The sequence below is a fragment of the Lactuca saligna genome, chromosome 8 (genome assembly GCF_052625555.1).
Source record: "Lactuca saligna cultivar CGN05327 chromosome 8, ASM5262555v1, whole genome shotgun sequence".
Taxonomy (NCBI): Eukaryota; Viridiplantae; Streptophyta; class Magnoliopsida; order Asterales; family Asteraceae; genus Lactuca; species Lactuca saligna.
In genome coordinates this window covers 63,150,589-63,166,604 of record NC_136424.1, presented here as the reverse complement: position 1 = coordinate 63,166,604, position 16,016 = coordinate 63,150,589, and the positions used below count along the sequence as shown (strand labels likewise).

The window sequence follows — 16,016 nt, the reverse complement described above, 5'->3', positions numbered from 1 at the left end:
TGTTATCTGATAGATCAAGTTGTCTTAAATTCAACAGTCTTCCAAGTGTTTTTGGAATTCTACCAGTTAAACTCCGACTTAATTCCAGAAACTCCAAATTATATACGGAGCACTCTGATGCATTTTTTCGATTAGTCAATCATTTCCATACCAAACTCATTATCTTTTGCACTTAATTGTTTCTGGTGGCACTGTCTCCAGATACCGACATGCTCAATTTGCTTAAAATTGTTACTATGAAAAGTAGATTTATTCAAATTTTGGAATAACAATTCCATCGCACATCGTAGGTGGGAGGAAATTGAGAGGGTTCCCTCCCTTTTTAAAAAGGGGCTAGTGGTTTTAAACAATGAGCCATGATTACTTGGTGCCTTTTTTATGGGTTGTCAAAAAATTTCGATTGTGTTTTTCCATTTTGGATTAATTTAGATTAAGTTTAAAAATTTATGAACCTCTTTTTTTGTCAAATTGGTTAAACTTGCCTAGTGGTACCCGATTTATGGGATGAGTAGACTGTTGCTTTGTTTTTGTTTGGTTACAAACATGTTTTTAGGCTTTAAAATATTGATGGTGGTTTAAAATTGCATCCAAACAAGCTTCATCAAATTTATGTGGTTAATTTTTATAGCATTCTACTTCAATTTTAGACAAAAAAGGACAAAACTAAAATGCTATACAACCACATTAACATGCTTGAAACAATAATTTTCATAAAGTTTGTATCCTAAACGTAACCAAGAACTTATAACTTTTTATGATCAACAAAATCACACACAACCAAAAACTTCACAGCTTCCATGTATAGAAATCACTAAACATAAAGTTTCATAAAGTTTTAAACACATTTAGACAATTATTTGTGAAAAAACACAGCCAAATCACCAAAAACTTATTCTGAGCTTTCACAGCACAAAAACTTCACAACCAAAAAAATTCACAACTTCAATTTATTGAAATCAATAACCATAAACATTCATAAAGTTTTATGCACATTTAGACAATTGTTTATGAAAAACACAGCCAAATCACCAAAAACTGATTCTAGGCTTTCACAACACAAAAACTTATTCTAAACTTTCACATACAGCAATCATAGATCAAAAAACAAAAAAAAATATTATAAAGATTCGTTCATACATGTTGACGAAGTGGGGAAAGTCGGACGCAGAAAAGATAGAGACCGCCGGAAAGAGGGAGACCACTGCTGCCCTGCAATTCAGAAAACTGATTCAATCCCGAGCTGGAGGGAGAATGTCTCAGTGAAAGGTTGAAGGAGTAGACGAGGGAAACGGTGGTCAAGAAACGATCGACATTTACCTATACACTTGCAGGTATCGGTGATTTCACCCTGAGCTCACGAGAGAAATTGTATTTGCTGGTGCGCCCGATTCGGGGAAAAGGGTTTTTTGTGGTTTTAATTCGGCAAAACCCTATAGGGACGATAAGTCGTCCCTATAGGTGTCCACAAAACGATGCCACACTGGTTCGGATATACACACATTATATATATATATATATATATATATATATATATATATATATATATATATATATATATATATGTGTGTGTGTGTGTAAACTGAAGGGTAATTTGGAATAGTTTAAAATAGAGTAGATAAGATTAATTGTATTTATCTTATAGTTGTTGTATTTATCCAGATCCGTTTGTTATGGATCTAGCTTTGTAATTGCTATCTATATAATGACAAACACACTCCTGCGAGAGATTCAAGCCAATAATTTTTGTTCTTTAACTTGGTATCAGAGCCTAGATCCAAAGGATCCCTCTCGCTAAAACTGCTGCATCTACCCTTCTTCAATCAAAAGAATTCCCATGGCTACAACACTCATCAATTCCTCCAAAATTGCCACCGCAATAACCTGCAGATTGACACACACAAATCACCTTCTATGGAACAGGTTGTGCCGATCCTAAGAGGTGTCAAGCTTTTCGGCTATCTTGATGGCACCACTCAAGCTCCAGCAAAGAAGGTCACGACTGGCACAGGAGATGCTACCAGGAAAATCGATAATCCTGCGTATGAAACATGGTTCACTCAGGATCAGGCTGTACTTGGAGGACTACTATCGTCTATGACGGAAGAAGTTCTCTCACAACTCACCCGCTGTACAGAGACATCAAATCAATTATGGACCACTCTCCAAACCATGTTTTCAGCACAACACAAAGTTAATTCCATCCAAATTCGTACACAATTGTCTAATGCAAAGAAAGGAGACATGAGTGCCTCTGAATATTACCAGAATATGACATCATTAGCCGATACTATGGCTAACATTGGACACCCTATGACGGATGAGGAGGTCATCGGATATATCCTAGCCGGACTAGGTCCCGGGCATGGTGATTTATTTACTGCAATCACAGTATTGAGCAACAATCAGGAAGTCAAACTTTCTAAATTTTATTCATACCTTGTCGCCCATGAAGCTCAATCAGCGGCCATGAATGGATCGATAGAATTTGCCTCTTCTGCAAATGTTGTTACAAAGCAAGAACCCAGCAACCCTCGAAAACCTCAAAGAAATAACTTTGGGCACAGTAACTCAAGCAACAATGGTAACCAACGCAACTACCGAAATAATGGTTATCGTGGACGAGGGCGTGGGAGAGGAAGAGGAGACCCCCGGTGTCAGGTTTGTGGCATACCAGGACACATAGCATTGAACTGTCGAAATCGTTTTAACCATGCCTATCAAAATGAAGAATATCGAGGTGGCAACAGCGTCACTTATGGCAACTACAACAATGATACAAATTGGTACCTTGACACGGGAGCAACGGATCATCTCACAAATGACTTGGATCGCTTGTCCATACCGGAGCGCTATCATGGGAAAGACCAAGTCCAAGTAGCTAATAGCACAAGTTTGCATATCTCTCGTGTTGGTCACTCTAAAATTCAAAGTTTAGGACGACCCCTCATTCTTAAAAATGTTCTTAGAGTTCCTCATATTGACAAACATCTTCTTTCAGCAAATAAACTTGTTACTGATAATCATGTGTTTATTGAACTCTATCCAAATGTTTTCTTTGTTAAGGACATATGCACGAAGAAAACTGTCACACCCCGAAAACCGAAGGCGGAATACATTTTCGGGGTTGACTACCACGTTGAGTATCAAATCCAATGCACATAGTAAGTAAAGTAAAGCAACCATTACATTACATAATAAAAGTTTTACAGTAGTTTCAGAAGTAAAGTTTGTACAGTTGTGATACATAGTATATATAAACAAAATGAAACGGATCTTCATGTACTCCGTCTTCGAGCAAAAGGATCTTCGGGTACCTGTTCTAACGTTGACCTGAGAACACAAGCGGTTTGAAAATCAGCACAAACCTGGTGAGTTCATAAGCGGTTTTTGTTTGTGAAAATGTTTCGGTTTCCTTTCTGTTTCTGAAATGTTATGTACACCAAGAAAATCCCATATTTTCTTAAAAGTTGGTTATTGTTTAACAAATGTAAAGTATAGTATGTTTGTACACTGAAAACATGTTTACTCATGTGAAAATGTATAGTTGGTTATCTGATTGGTTAAACTGTTCTGTTCACTTATCATGTGTTACCAGGAAAGTCCCATACTTTCCTTATTGTATGTTACAAATTGTAAAAGATGTAATGTTATCCAGTTTGTTACTCTTTCTAGTTATGTAAGTGTTACCCAGGAAAGCCCCATGCTTTCCTGCATGTAGGTTTCTAATGTAAACGATGTTAAAGGTGTAAAAGATGTAATCGTGGTTAGGTTCCATGTTTTCCCCAGGAAAGTCCCGTACTTTCCTGAATGTTAGTTATAGTAATGTAAAAGATGTAAAAGATGTAAACGATGTATAAAGTAATCCATTATTACTGTAAGTAAATCTCTGTTATCCTAATTGCGAGTTCCATAACCATACAATAGACTGAAACCTGTGGCAATAAGTCGTCCACATACTTATGACTTTCGTCACCCTTGAACCATTTCGGTTCGGCTGTAGCTAGCAGCCAGGTGTGGGGTAGTCAGCCCCGTATAGATCTATACACTCAAGTCACTCTCTCTAAATACCAGAGATTCTAGTTATGGGTGTAGTCCTCCACTCACGTAACCTGGGTGGAGTGTTCTCCGAGGACGTGTCTCCAATCATACAGGAATAACAAATTTACTAGTAATAATATGATAGTCCTCCACTCGTATAAGTGTGGGGAGTGTTACCGAGGACATAACAGTGTACAGGTATTATGTTCAAATGTTTTAATGTTATGCTTTTAACTGATAAAATGTGGAAAACCATTTGTGAAATACATGTAAAACATACTAGTTTAAAGACTTATTTCACAAATATATGTTACGTGATATGTATGTTCGATCTGTTATCAGTTGTAGTTATCAGTTATAAAAGCCTAAGAATATGAAACACACATTTGAAAACATGTTTTGAGTACAAGAATTCCCTTGTACTTTGCTTGTGTTCCCCCCCCCCCCTGAAAACAGTGAAAACAGTGAAAAAGGGTAGGGGTATGAACTCACCGAACTCGGAAACGTGTCGGTTTTGAATGCTATACGTCGGTTCGGGGTTTGATTACTCGCGATGACCCTATGTAAAATGATATAATGTCCATATATATACAATTAGAGATACATTCACTAATCATATGGAACATTACACTCCAATGAGGTTAAACACCTCAAAACGAGCGTTTGGAGTGACCCGGGTGGCATCTTCGGATTTGTAATGGCACTAGGGACTTGGGACTTGAGTTTACTCCCCATAAGTAAACATTTAAATGAGTTTTCAACTATGAAACACACACATACATGAGTTTACGGCCGTAAACTCATGTGGGTGTGGTTTTGATGGTTTAAGGGCTCAAATGGACTTAAGGATTTCTAGAAATGATTATCTAAACACCTTGGAACACTTGGAATGGATTCAAATCATTTAAAACATGAGTTTACGGCCACATTCATAGAGTTTACGGCCGTAAACTCACCCATGGCTAAGAATAGTTGATTTGGGCTATTTAGGGCAATCACATGTGATTCAAACTAATTTTCTAAGCATTGTTATGAATTTAGAACATCAATTAAGACACTTATTGGAGTTTACGGCCTAAAGGTATGTTCTAAGGCCGTAAACTCTCCTTTACCATTGAAAAAGATAGTTGTTGATGCTTAAAACAATCACATGTGATTCTAGAATTTCATACAAGTCATTTGGGTGTATTTGATGCATCATTAACATTGTTTCATGAGTTTACGGCCAAGGGTATGCTCCTAGGACGTAAACTCCCATAAATGATACTTTTGATATGTTTCAACCCTTTAAACCATTTTTAGATGCATCTAGATTTTACCACAAAGTCATTGGTTGAGTTTGAAAGCATTTTGACATGTTTAAAGGCATTAAATCACCCTTTAAGAGGAGTTTACGGCCCAAGAGCATGTCTTGGCCATAAACTCATCTTTATTACTCAAAAATCAAGTTTAAAGTGTTCCAAGTCTAGATTAGCAAGCCCATAGTTCATATCTAAGTCCCAACTAGGTTTTGGAAGGGCTAATTGGCTCAAAAAAAAACCTTTGAACATGAGTTTACGGCCCAAGAATGATCCTTGGCCGTAAACTCACTTTTGTCCCTCTAAATCCAAGTTTTACATGTTATAAGTTCTTTCCTTTAAGCCATTATGTCATATCTAGTGTCCAACCATGCAAAGGAAGGGTTTTAGGGCTTAAAAACCCTTGGTATATGAGTTTACGGCCCATGAAGGTTCCATGGCCGTAAACTCATGAATGTTGTCCTAATTCATGCTTTGAACTCGAATTTGAAGGCCAAATATGTTATAGATTAAGGCTAGGAAGGTACCTTAGAGATTAGAAGCCTTAATTTTGAGTTTTGATCCCTTAAACTTGGATTAGGAGAGAGGTGGGTAGTGTTTAGTGGTAATTTGACCAAAGGCTTCAAATGAAGTCTTAAACACGTTTATATAGTGTTTAAGTTTTGGACACGGTGGAATTCTACCCGATACCGGTGTTAGACGAGGTTTTTGGTCGTACCCGATTAAGTTACCGTAACCCGATACGGTAAATTCTAGAAATATCCCGATCACTAAAGTTAGGTGTTAAAATGATTTCAAAATGTATTAAGACACCCATTGAGTCATTTTAAATGTGTACTAGATAATGACTTAATTAAACGGAAGATCGGAAATCGGAAATCGGAACGACGATCGGTTGCGCGAATTTTACTTATGAAAGAGTTACATTAAAATGATGCGGAAATTTCGGGTTGTTACATTATCCCCCCGTTAAAGGGAATTTCGTCCCGAAATTCAAGTTTAGAACATAAGACAAGATACAAATCATGGATAAGAAAAGAGTTGTGGATACTTCTGTTTCATTGAATCTTCCCGTTCCCAAGTGAATTCCGGTCCCCGCTTGGCATTCCAGCGAACCTTCACTAACGGGATGCGACTTTGTTTTGTACGTTTGACTTCTCGATCCATGATTTCGATCGGTTCCTCCACAAAGTTGAGGTTTTCATTGATCTCGATCTCGTCTAAGGGAATTGTTAGGGTTTCATCGGATAGGCACTTTTTGAGATTTGAAACATGAAAGACAGGATGAATGTTACTGAGTTCATGAGGTAAATGAAGTTTATAGGCAACTGGACCGATCCTGGAGAGGATCTCAAAGGGTCCAATGTACCTCGGATTAAGTTTCCCACGCTTACCAAAGCGTACAGTGCCTTTCCAGGGCGAGACTTTTAACAGGACACGGTCTCCAACCTGGAATTCTAGTGGTTTCCGACGATTATCAGCGTAACTCTTTTAACGATTACGTGAGGCTTTCAGTCGGTTACGGATTTGAATGATCTTTTCGGTGGTTTCGCGGATGATTTCAGGACCAGTGAGAGCACTATCGGGGACTCGACTCTTGGCTAACTGTGTATCCCCCACCTCGGCCCAGCACAGAGGGGATCTGCACTTACGACCGTATAGGGCTTTGAACGGAGCAGCCCTAATGCTGGTGTGGTAACTGTTGTTGTATGAGAATTCGAACAAGGATAGATGTGTATCCCACGACTTTCCAAAGTCAATGACACATGCCCAAAGCATGTCCTCCAGGGTTTGGATTGTTCTCTCACTCTGTCCATCGGTCTGAGGATGATATGCCGTGCTCATATCTAGTTTGGTTCCAAGGGCTTTCTGAAGGGATTGCCAGAATCTGGAGGTAAACCTACTATCTCGATCAGAGATAATGGATACAGGTACACCGTGTAGACGTACTACCTCCTGGATGTAGATTCGCGCGAGTCTCTCCATCGTGTATGATTCTTTGATCGGGATAAAGTGAGCGGATTTTGTCAAACGATCGACAATTACCCAAATGGTATCGTACCCACTAGAACACTTGGGTAATTTGGTGATGAAATCCATGGTAATCATCTCCCATTTCCACTCGGGAATCTCGGGTTGTTGGAGCAGACCTGAAGGTTTCTGATGTTCGACTTTGACTTTGGCACAAGTCAGACACTTGCCCACAAATGTAGCTATCTCAGCTTTCATGTTCGGCCACCAGTATTGTTTCTTGAGATCCAGGTACATCTTGTCCGAACCCGGGTGAACAGAGTATTTGGTTCTGTGTGCTTCCTCCATGACTATTTCCCTGAATTCACCGGATTTGGGAATCCAGATTCGATTCATGAAACAGTGAACTTCGTCACCTCTGATCTCAAGTTTCTTTTCCATCCCTCTCAAGGTTTCATCTGGCACGTTCTCGGGTTTGAGGGCTGTATACTGAGCTTCTCGGATTTGCATGGGTAAGTTGGAATGGATGGTTATCGTCTGGTTCCTCACTTTGTGGCCTGCACTATCCTTTCGGCTAAGGGCATCTGCTACCACAGTGGCCTTGCCGGGGTGGTAACGGATTTCACACTCATAATCACTGAGTAATTCTACCCATCGCCGTTGCCTCATGTTTAAGTCTTTTTGATTAAAGATGTGTTGCAAACTCTTGTGATCAGTGAAGATTGTGCACTTGGTTCCGTAGAGATAATGTCTCCAAATTTTCAATGCGAAGATTACCGCTCCTAGTTCCAAGTCATGTGTGGTATAGTTGACCTCGTGTGCTTTCAGCTGTCTAGAGGCATAGGAAATCACCTTTCCTCTTTGCATAAGCACACCGCCTAAGCCTTGATTAGACGCATCGCAGTAGACAACGAAGTCCTCTGTCCCTTCAGGCAGAGACAGAACAGGCGCGCTGCATAAGGCTCTCTTCAACGTTTGGAATGTGATTTCTTGTTTATCACTCCAACAAAAGGGTACACCTTTCTGTGTTAGAGACAGAACAGGCCTAGCACTTTTAGCCCACTCCTCTCTCCCACTTTGTTTTTTGGATGAAGCTTTTCTCACCGCGTGTTATTTAATCAACTGAATGCCTAGTCAAACCACTCATAACTATACTCCCATCACTCATCTCTTAAATATTACACCTGACTACAAGTTCTTGCGCACCTTTGGGTGTGCCTACTAGCCAAATTTGCGTAAATACAACACTCACAAGTTGTCTTTTTGATCCACCATGTGTGTCTTCTTGGGATATAGTCCTATGCATAAAGGTTACAAGTGCTTAGATAAACAAACAGGTCGTATCTACATCTCAAGGGATGTAATCTTTGATGAGTCACGATTCCCTTTTGCAAACTCATCCTCTATTCCACCGCCTCTCTCGTCTCCCACTGTGTCGTTTCCTGAGTCTGAGCCAAACATAATGCATGACCACATGAGAAAATATGACTTATCGATGCTATTAGGTAACCCTGTTCATGCAGCTGCAACACCTATGACCGCTGGCATCTCCTCTACTACGGTGTCCCAACAACCATCGCTTCCTAATATTTCACCGCCAACATCAGCCACTAATGCAACCTCCTGTACCGGCGATACATCTCCAGATGTTCTTGCTGCGCCGGCCACCCCTTCACCAGCAGCGCCATCCCCAACGCCTTCTCTGGAAAATTTGTCGCTGCCACCAGGCCCCTCTGGTGTCACTACTTGAGGGCAAGCAGGAAAATTTTTCCCCAAACAATTTTCTGATGGCACTGTTCGGTATAATCTAAGCCGGAGAGCGTTCTTTTCCTTACCAACTTCACATCAAGATGCGTTATCTAAACCTTAGTGGCGTCGAGCTATGGAAGATGAATTTACAGCCCTCTGGAGGAACAAGACCTGGACATTAGTACCCAAACCGGCTGGGTCCAACGTAGTTGGGTGCAGGTGGATTTTTAAAACAAAATTAAAACCTGATGGTTCTCAGGATAAGCATAAGGCATAACTAGTTACTTGCGGATTTACACAGCAATATGGTATCGATTATCAAGACACTTTCAGCCCCGTTGTTAAACCTGCTATTGTTCGATTGGTGATTTCACTTGCGGTTTCCAAAGGTTGGCATCTTCGTCAACTTGATGTCAACAATGCGTTTTTACATGGGCTGTTACACGAAGAAGTCTACATGAGACAGCCTCCTGGATTCGAAGACTCCCATTTTCCACATCATGTGTGGAAGCTCCACAAGGCTATCTATGGTTTAAAACAGTCTCCTCGCACGTGGTTTGCCCATCTTAGTGACAAGTTACATCATCTTGGTTTTCGTTCCTCCAAAGCAGATTCCTCCTTGTTTGTTTTTCATCAAGGCAGACATGTCATATACATGCTTGTGTACGTGGATGATATCGTTATAGCCGGCTCCTCTACAGTTCTCGTGGATCAATTGATGCACAATCTTTCATTATCTTTTCCTATCAAGGACCTTGGTCGACTTAACTACTTTCTTGGGATTGAGGTCACTCATAATTCAGGGGGAATTACCGTGTTTCAACATAAGTATGCATCTGATCTCATACATCGTGCTCATATGGAGAATTGTAAGAGTGTCTCAACTCCTATGTCAGTTATAGACAAACTTGCACAAGACTATGGAAAACCATTAAGTGATGATGATGTCTTTAAATATAGAAGTATGGTTGGAGGTCTCTAATATCTTAATCTAACTTGCCCGGATATTTCTTTTGCAGTAAATAAGGTATGTCAGTATCTTTCCAGACCTACTGATATGCATTGGGAGGCGGTAAAACGTATTCTAAGATATATTAAAGGCACGATTAGCATAGGGTTAAACATCAGGAAGTCAGATTCGACACTACTTAGTGTTTTCACAGATGCAGATTGGGCTGGATGTTTGGATAATCGAAGGTCAACCGGGGGATATGCAGTATTTCTAGGTCCGAATTTAATATCATGGAGTTCTCGCAAGCAACCCACAGTGTCACGCTCAAGTACGGAAGCGGAGTATAAAGCGTTGGCAAACAGTACGGCTGAAGTAACTTGGATGCAATCTTTACTCAAAGATCTTGGTGTTTCTCAACCAAGACCACTTGTTTTGTGGTGTGACAATCTAGGAGCCACATACCTAACTGCAAATCCAGTGTTTCACGCAAGAACAAAACATATAGAAGTTGATTTTCATTTTGTCAGAGAGAAGGTGGCAATGGGAGCTTTGGATGTTCGTTTTATATCTACAAATGATCAGATAGCAGATGTTTTTACTAAACCTGTTACTCGTAACATGCTCGAGAATATGAAGCGCAATCTCAACCTCGTCAGGGTCAAGATTGAGGGGGAATGTAAACTGAAGGGTAATCTGGAATAGTTTAAAATAGAGTAGATAAGATTAATTGCATTTATCTTATAGTTGTTGTATTTATCCATATCCGTTTTTTATGGATCTAGCTTTGTAATTGCTATCTATATAATGACAAACACACTCTTGCGCGAGATTCAAGCTAATAATTTATGTTCTTTAACTATATGTATATATATATAAGCTTAGGTTATTTTGTTTTTACTAACTATTGTGTGCCAGAATGCATAGATTTGGACCAACGGATGTAATTAATCAATGAACATGATTTGAGAGTGTATAATATTACAACAGGATAACATGTACCATATAATCACACAATTTTTAGGAAAAGGATATTTTGGACAATTAACTACATTTATAAAAGGTAATTTTCGGATTTTTAGGGATAATTAATTCTCCTAATTTAAAAAATCCGAATTCTTTTAATTAATTCAAATTTATTTCTAATGTAATATGTAAACATAACCGATCTTATTCTGTCAAAATACGTTTTTGTTAGAATGATATTCTTTTAGAATTTAATTCTATTAGAATATTATTGAAGAATAATAAAATTCTTAAATCCGAGGTTGAAAAGTAACAACATATTCTTAAATACAAATTATACATCCGAACTTAAATACAAAATTCATACATATTCTTACAGACTAAAAACGTTATACATTTTAATATAATTATACATCTTGTAAAAGAATATCAACAAAAATGAACAAAATTATTAAAAAATAACAACATTCTTAAATTGTGAATATGATCAAACTTTATTCATTCTTCAAGTTATTCCTATTAGGTCTTCTACGCATTCTTCTAGCCATTCCTATCACAAATATAATAAAAACTAATAATGGTTAAAAACATGTTACTTGCAATTAGCTATCACTTTGTATATTCTGGTAGAATACATAGAATATGATAGAATACATAGATTTTATTTTGGCAGAATACATTCTAACAGAATACATAGAATACATTCAGAAGTATCGTATTTACTGCTAATATAATTTTAGATTCCAAATATACAATAACGAGGAACAATAGAAATTGGAATTCAAAATCAAAAATTGAATCAAAATAATACACAGGCAAATTAATTACCTTTTTAAACAATTACATAAAACATGTGTTGCTAGTAATTCTCACAGAATGCATACCAAAGGTTAAATTCTTTAGATTCTCTTTCAGGAATTTCAACAAACACTTGTTAGGCAAAATCATCAAACACGCCAAAATTCATCTAAAAGAACTAATGAAGTTAGAATAATAATGTGGGTGCTAGGTGTGTATCAACAAAGACCATGATCCTTATAAATAGACAAAGAAATCATCAAAAAAAAATGTTAAAAACCAATATGCGTATAACATATGCAATACAATCATGTAATCATAAAACTTTAATGAAAAATGAAAGAGTCTTATATATAGGCATTTCATCGAACATTTAGAAGGCAGAAAATTGATGCAAAATCTCAAGAATGTTGGTTGAGTAGGAAAATTCATCAAACACTTGGTGTGCAAAACTAAAATACTATTCCAAATAATAAACAAATCTTTGAATACAACCACATACACAATTCTAAAATACTACTGATATAATAAATACATTAAGTCACAAATCTTAAATGTCAAATATTCAAAAGATCGAAATGCACTGCTTAACATTGAAAGAAAATAATTAAAAACTTGAAAGTAAATAAACAATGGAAATGCTCCCTGATCAAAATTGAAATGGTGCTTTAATTACAAATAGAAATTAGAAAAAAGAAGAAAAAATTGAAGTCTCTGATATAAGAATTATTCTAGTAAATAAACATAGACACTAAACTTTTCTAAATAAAAACAAGAATGAGAGAAAGGTCATCACCTATTTAAGGGGGAGGCGTTGCTGGAGAGGAGGCATCGAAAATAGGAGGGCGAGGCGTTGCAGGAGAGGAGGCATCGATGAAATGTTTCTGTCATCGAAGGGGAGAGTCATTGGAAGAAGAAAGAGCCGATGGAGGAAGAAGCCAATGTTCTGTAGATGCAAATTAATGAATGGGGTTATATTTAGGGTTTTAAAATATTGATTTTCATTCCTTAATTGTAGGATTAAATTAAATGACCTCTCACTAATGGTAAATACAAAAAACCGAAAATACTCTTATTTGATTTAATTAATTATTTATTATTTACTAATTTGTGATTGGTGCACACATACACACAATATTTGCTAGAAACGTTTGAACCTTGCTCGCTCTCTCTCTCTCTCTCTCTCTCTCTCTCTCTCTCTCTATATATATATATATATATATATATATATATATATATATATACTAGTAGAGTACCCGCGCGAAGCGGCGGCAGCTCATAGTTTCGTACGAGGAATTGTTTTCGGTGACAATAAGTTTTTTTCGACATGTTACCGGATAAGCATAAAAGTTGTGATTTAGTTTAAATGGAAAATACGTTGTATATTTTAGGTTAAATATGATACAATGTTAATTCAATTAAAAATAACAATATGTTGTTATTATAGGTTAAATATGAAAGTATGTTGTTATTATAGGTTAAATATGAAAGTGTTGTTATAGGTTAAATGTTAAAGTACATGGCTATATTAGGTTAATGTCATACTTCGAAGAATGTACTACAATGCGAGCATCAAATATGTTGTTTTTTGTGAGTAGTTTTCTTCCTTTAACAGGATGGGGGTTGTAATCTTTCGGCTAATAGTTTCTTAAATTATTTATATTGAAATTTATTTTACATGCAATGGACAATAGTGAGTGGTTAGGAATATTACAATATACTTCCTCTGGACAATATTTATTGTGCAATTATGATTTTAATGATTACATTTACCGGAAAGAAGCACAATTACAACCAACTTGCATTTTTGTTAAAAGCTTCGAATCTTTAGCTATTATCTAAAAAAACAGAGTATGTTGAATATTATTGGTAACAAAACCATAGTTAACGTTTTTAAAATTAAAGTTACTTTCAAATTTTCAGCCGATGAATGAATTATTCAACAGACCATAAAACTTTAAAACTGTTGACTAATGTGTAGCTTGGGCCTCTTTTTTAATTGGATATTAAACTAATATGGTTTTATAAAAATCCAATTTCTAACTTAATTTTTTCTTAATATTTAAATTTATTCCAACCGAATAATAAAAACTAATATTATAATCAATTGAAATATAGAAAATATTAATTTTATTATATAAATTATAAAATTAATAATCAGGGAATAAAATATTAGAAATGTCAGTAAAAAGAGGAAAATGTTTAGAACCAAATTGAATTGTCTTATATTTTTTCTGTTTTTTTCAAACAAATATTTGACAGTCATTTTTAAAACAAATTTAAGTTTTTCATATATTTTCTACTTGTCAAAAAAAAGATATGTCAGTCTTTTTTTATTATTTAAATGTACCATCCTTATAAAACAACTTTTAAGGTTTAAAAAAATAAAAATATTAATAAGGACTTCATGTATATGTATTCTACATGTGTTCATAAAATATCCATGCATTAATTAATTGTGCTACAAATATTTTTCAGAAAACTAATTAGAAACATAAAACGGTTTCATAATAATTACCTCAATCTATAACTTTTTTAAGAGCAAAGCTTTGTTTAAAAATTCTCCATTTATGGTTAGAGTTTTGTATTTTCTTTAAAATCAGGTTTTAATATAATTTTTCTTATGATTTTCCTTTAAAACTAAAAAACCTTTTTATCTAAATCAAGTAAAAACACTACAAATAAATTATCAACAAAAATTAAATAGATAGAATATAATAAAAACATTGACTATTTCTTATAAACATAGTAATAAAAAGTAAACATACAACCAAATACAAAATAAATCAACATTCACTAAATTTTATTGCAAAATGATATCATATATCCTTTCTTGATTTTAACGTAACTTCTTAAAGTTTAACACAAACTTTAACGTCACCAAATCTTGGAGGTACATTTTCAACCATACTGATCTAAAAATTATAACCATGTATTCCTGCAGTAAAATCAAAATTAAAATCTTTAGAAAAATAGTAAAAAAAACTGCAATAGATCTTGGAAAACCAGCTACCTGCAACAAATCAAATAAAAATAGAAAATATCAACCTTTGATTACAAATCTATAATATTCCAGTACAAAAATGTGTTTAGATCTACTGTATTTGGGTAAAACATACATTCTGTGATTTTATATCTACTGCTTTTGAGTAGCTCTAGATAATAAAAATGTGAAGATGAACAGATATGTTAGAATAAAAAACAACATCATAACTGATACTTATTGTGAACAAAAAGAAAGAAAAACCCTCAACTTCCCTCTAACCTTACTATAGTTGGCTTTTCTTGATTTGCTCACTGAAGGTAAAAGAAGTAAATAGTAAGACCAATAAAAAAGATATCGCATACTTACAAAAAGGTACACGTAGTTAGGAGGCGTTTTAGAAAGAGAAAAACAGAGTTTAGAGTATACAAAGTGAGTGTGCAAGATCGAGTAGCGCCAAAAATGGTGGCCGTTTAGGGCTTCTGCATCATTCTCCAATCAAAAGTCTCCATCTCTACCAATTGCTCTGAATACACACATAAAACAGAATTAAGAGTGAGCGAGGAATGTCATATACTAAACCAACATACAAAAAATATACCTTCGTGGATGGGAGTGGAGGAGAAGGTTGGTGATGGAACAGATGCAGGTGGTGGTGGAGTATGAGTGAAAGGGGTAACCGTTTGTGGTGAGTGTTCCGAATTCGACACCAGCGGAGATCGAAAGAGAAAACCGAGGAGAGATTTTTGGGTGTAGGGTTTGGGGAGAGCACACGACTGCATCAAATGAAGGAGGCGATGTTATAGTTAGGATTTTATACCTAGGGTTAGAAAGACATGGAATTCAAATACTCGTGACTTCTTTGGGCTCATGGATTCCCAGCATGTACATCATCTAGACCATCCATCTAATAATTAATGGCCATGATTTTATCCCTGGTTTTTTAAGATATTGTCTTAAAAATAATGGGATCCTCAATTATATACCCTTTATAAGATGGTATATATATATATATATATATATATATATATATATATATATATATATATATATATGTTTGGGACGATATGTCGTCCCTACAGTTTTTCGGATACCCGCGAAGTCTTTTTTTTCCCGCTCAACCTATGGAAACAATTTGTCGTCGCTTTATGGTTGGCAGTCAAATTAAATTTGTCAACTCTATAGTGACGACTTGTCGTCCCTATATGGTCCTCTATGGCGACGACATTTATCGTGTCTATAGCTTTTGTCTCTGTAGAGTCAT

The 16,016-nt window shown here is 36.1% G+C and overlaps 1 long non-coding RNA gene across 3 annotated transcripts; it reads right to left on the bottom strand.

The window, feature by feature from the left end:
* Nucleotides 1-14,484: 14,484 nt before the first annotated feature.
* On the bottom strand, nucleotides 14,485-15,694 carry LOC145008222 (uncharacterized). 3 transcript variants are annotated; one of them, XR_013663305.1, is made up of 3 exons: nucleotides 15,354-15,582; nucleotides 15,122-15,278; nucleotides 14,485-14,782 (listed from the first exon to the last, which is right to left on the bottom strand). It is a non-coding gene; the product is annotated as an uncharacterized LOC145008222 (long non-coding RNA). The 3 variants fall into 3 exon arrangements; XR_013663306.1 differs by having other exon boundaries at nucleotides 14,485-14,707; XR_013663304.1 differs by lacking the exon at nucleotides 14,485-14,782 and having other exon boundaries at nucleotides 14,798-15,278; nucleotides 15,354-15,694.
* Between the last annotated feature and the right edge of the window lie 322 nt (nucleotides 15,695-16,016).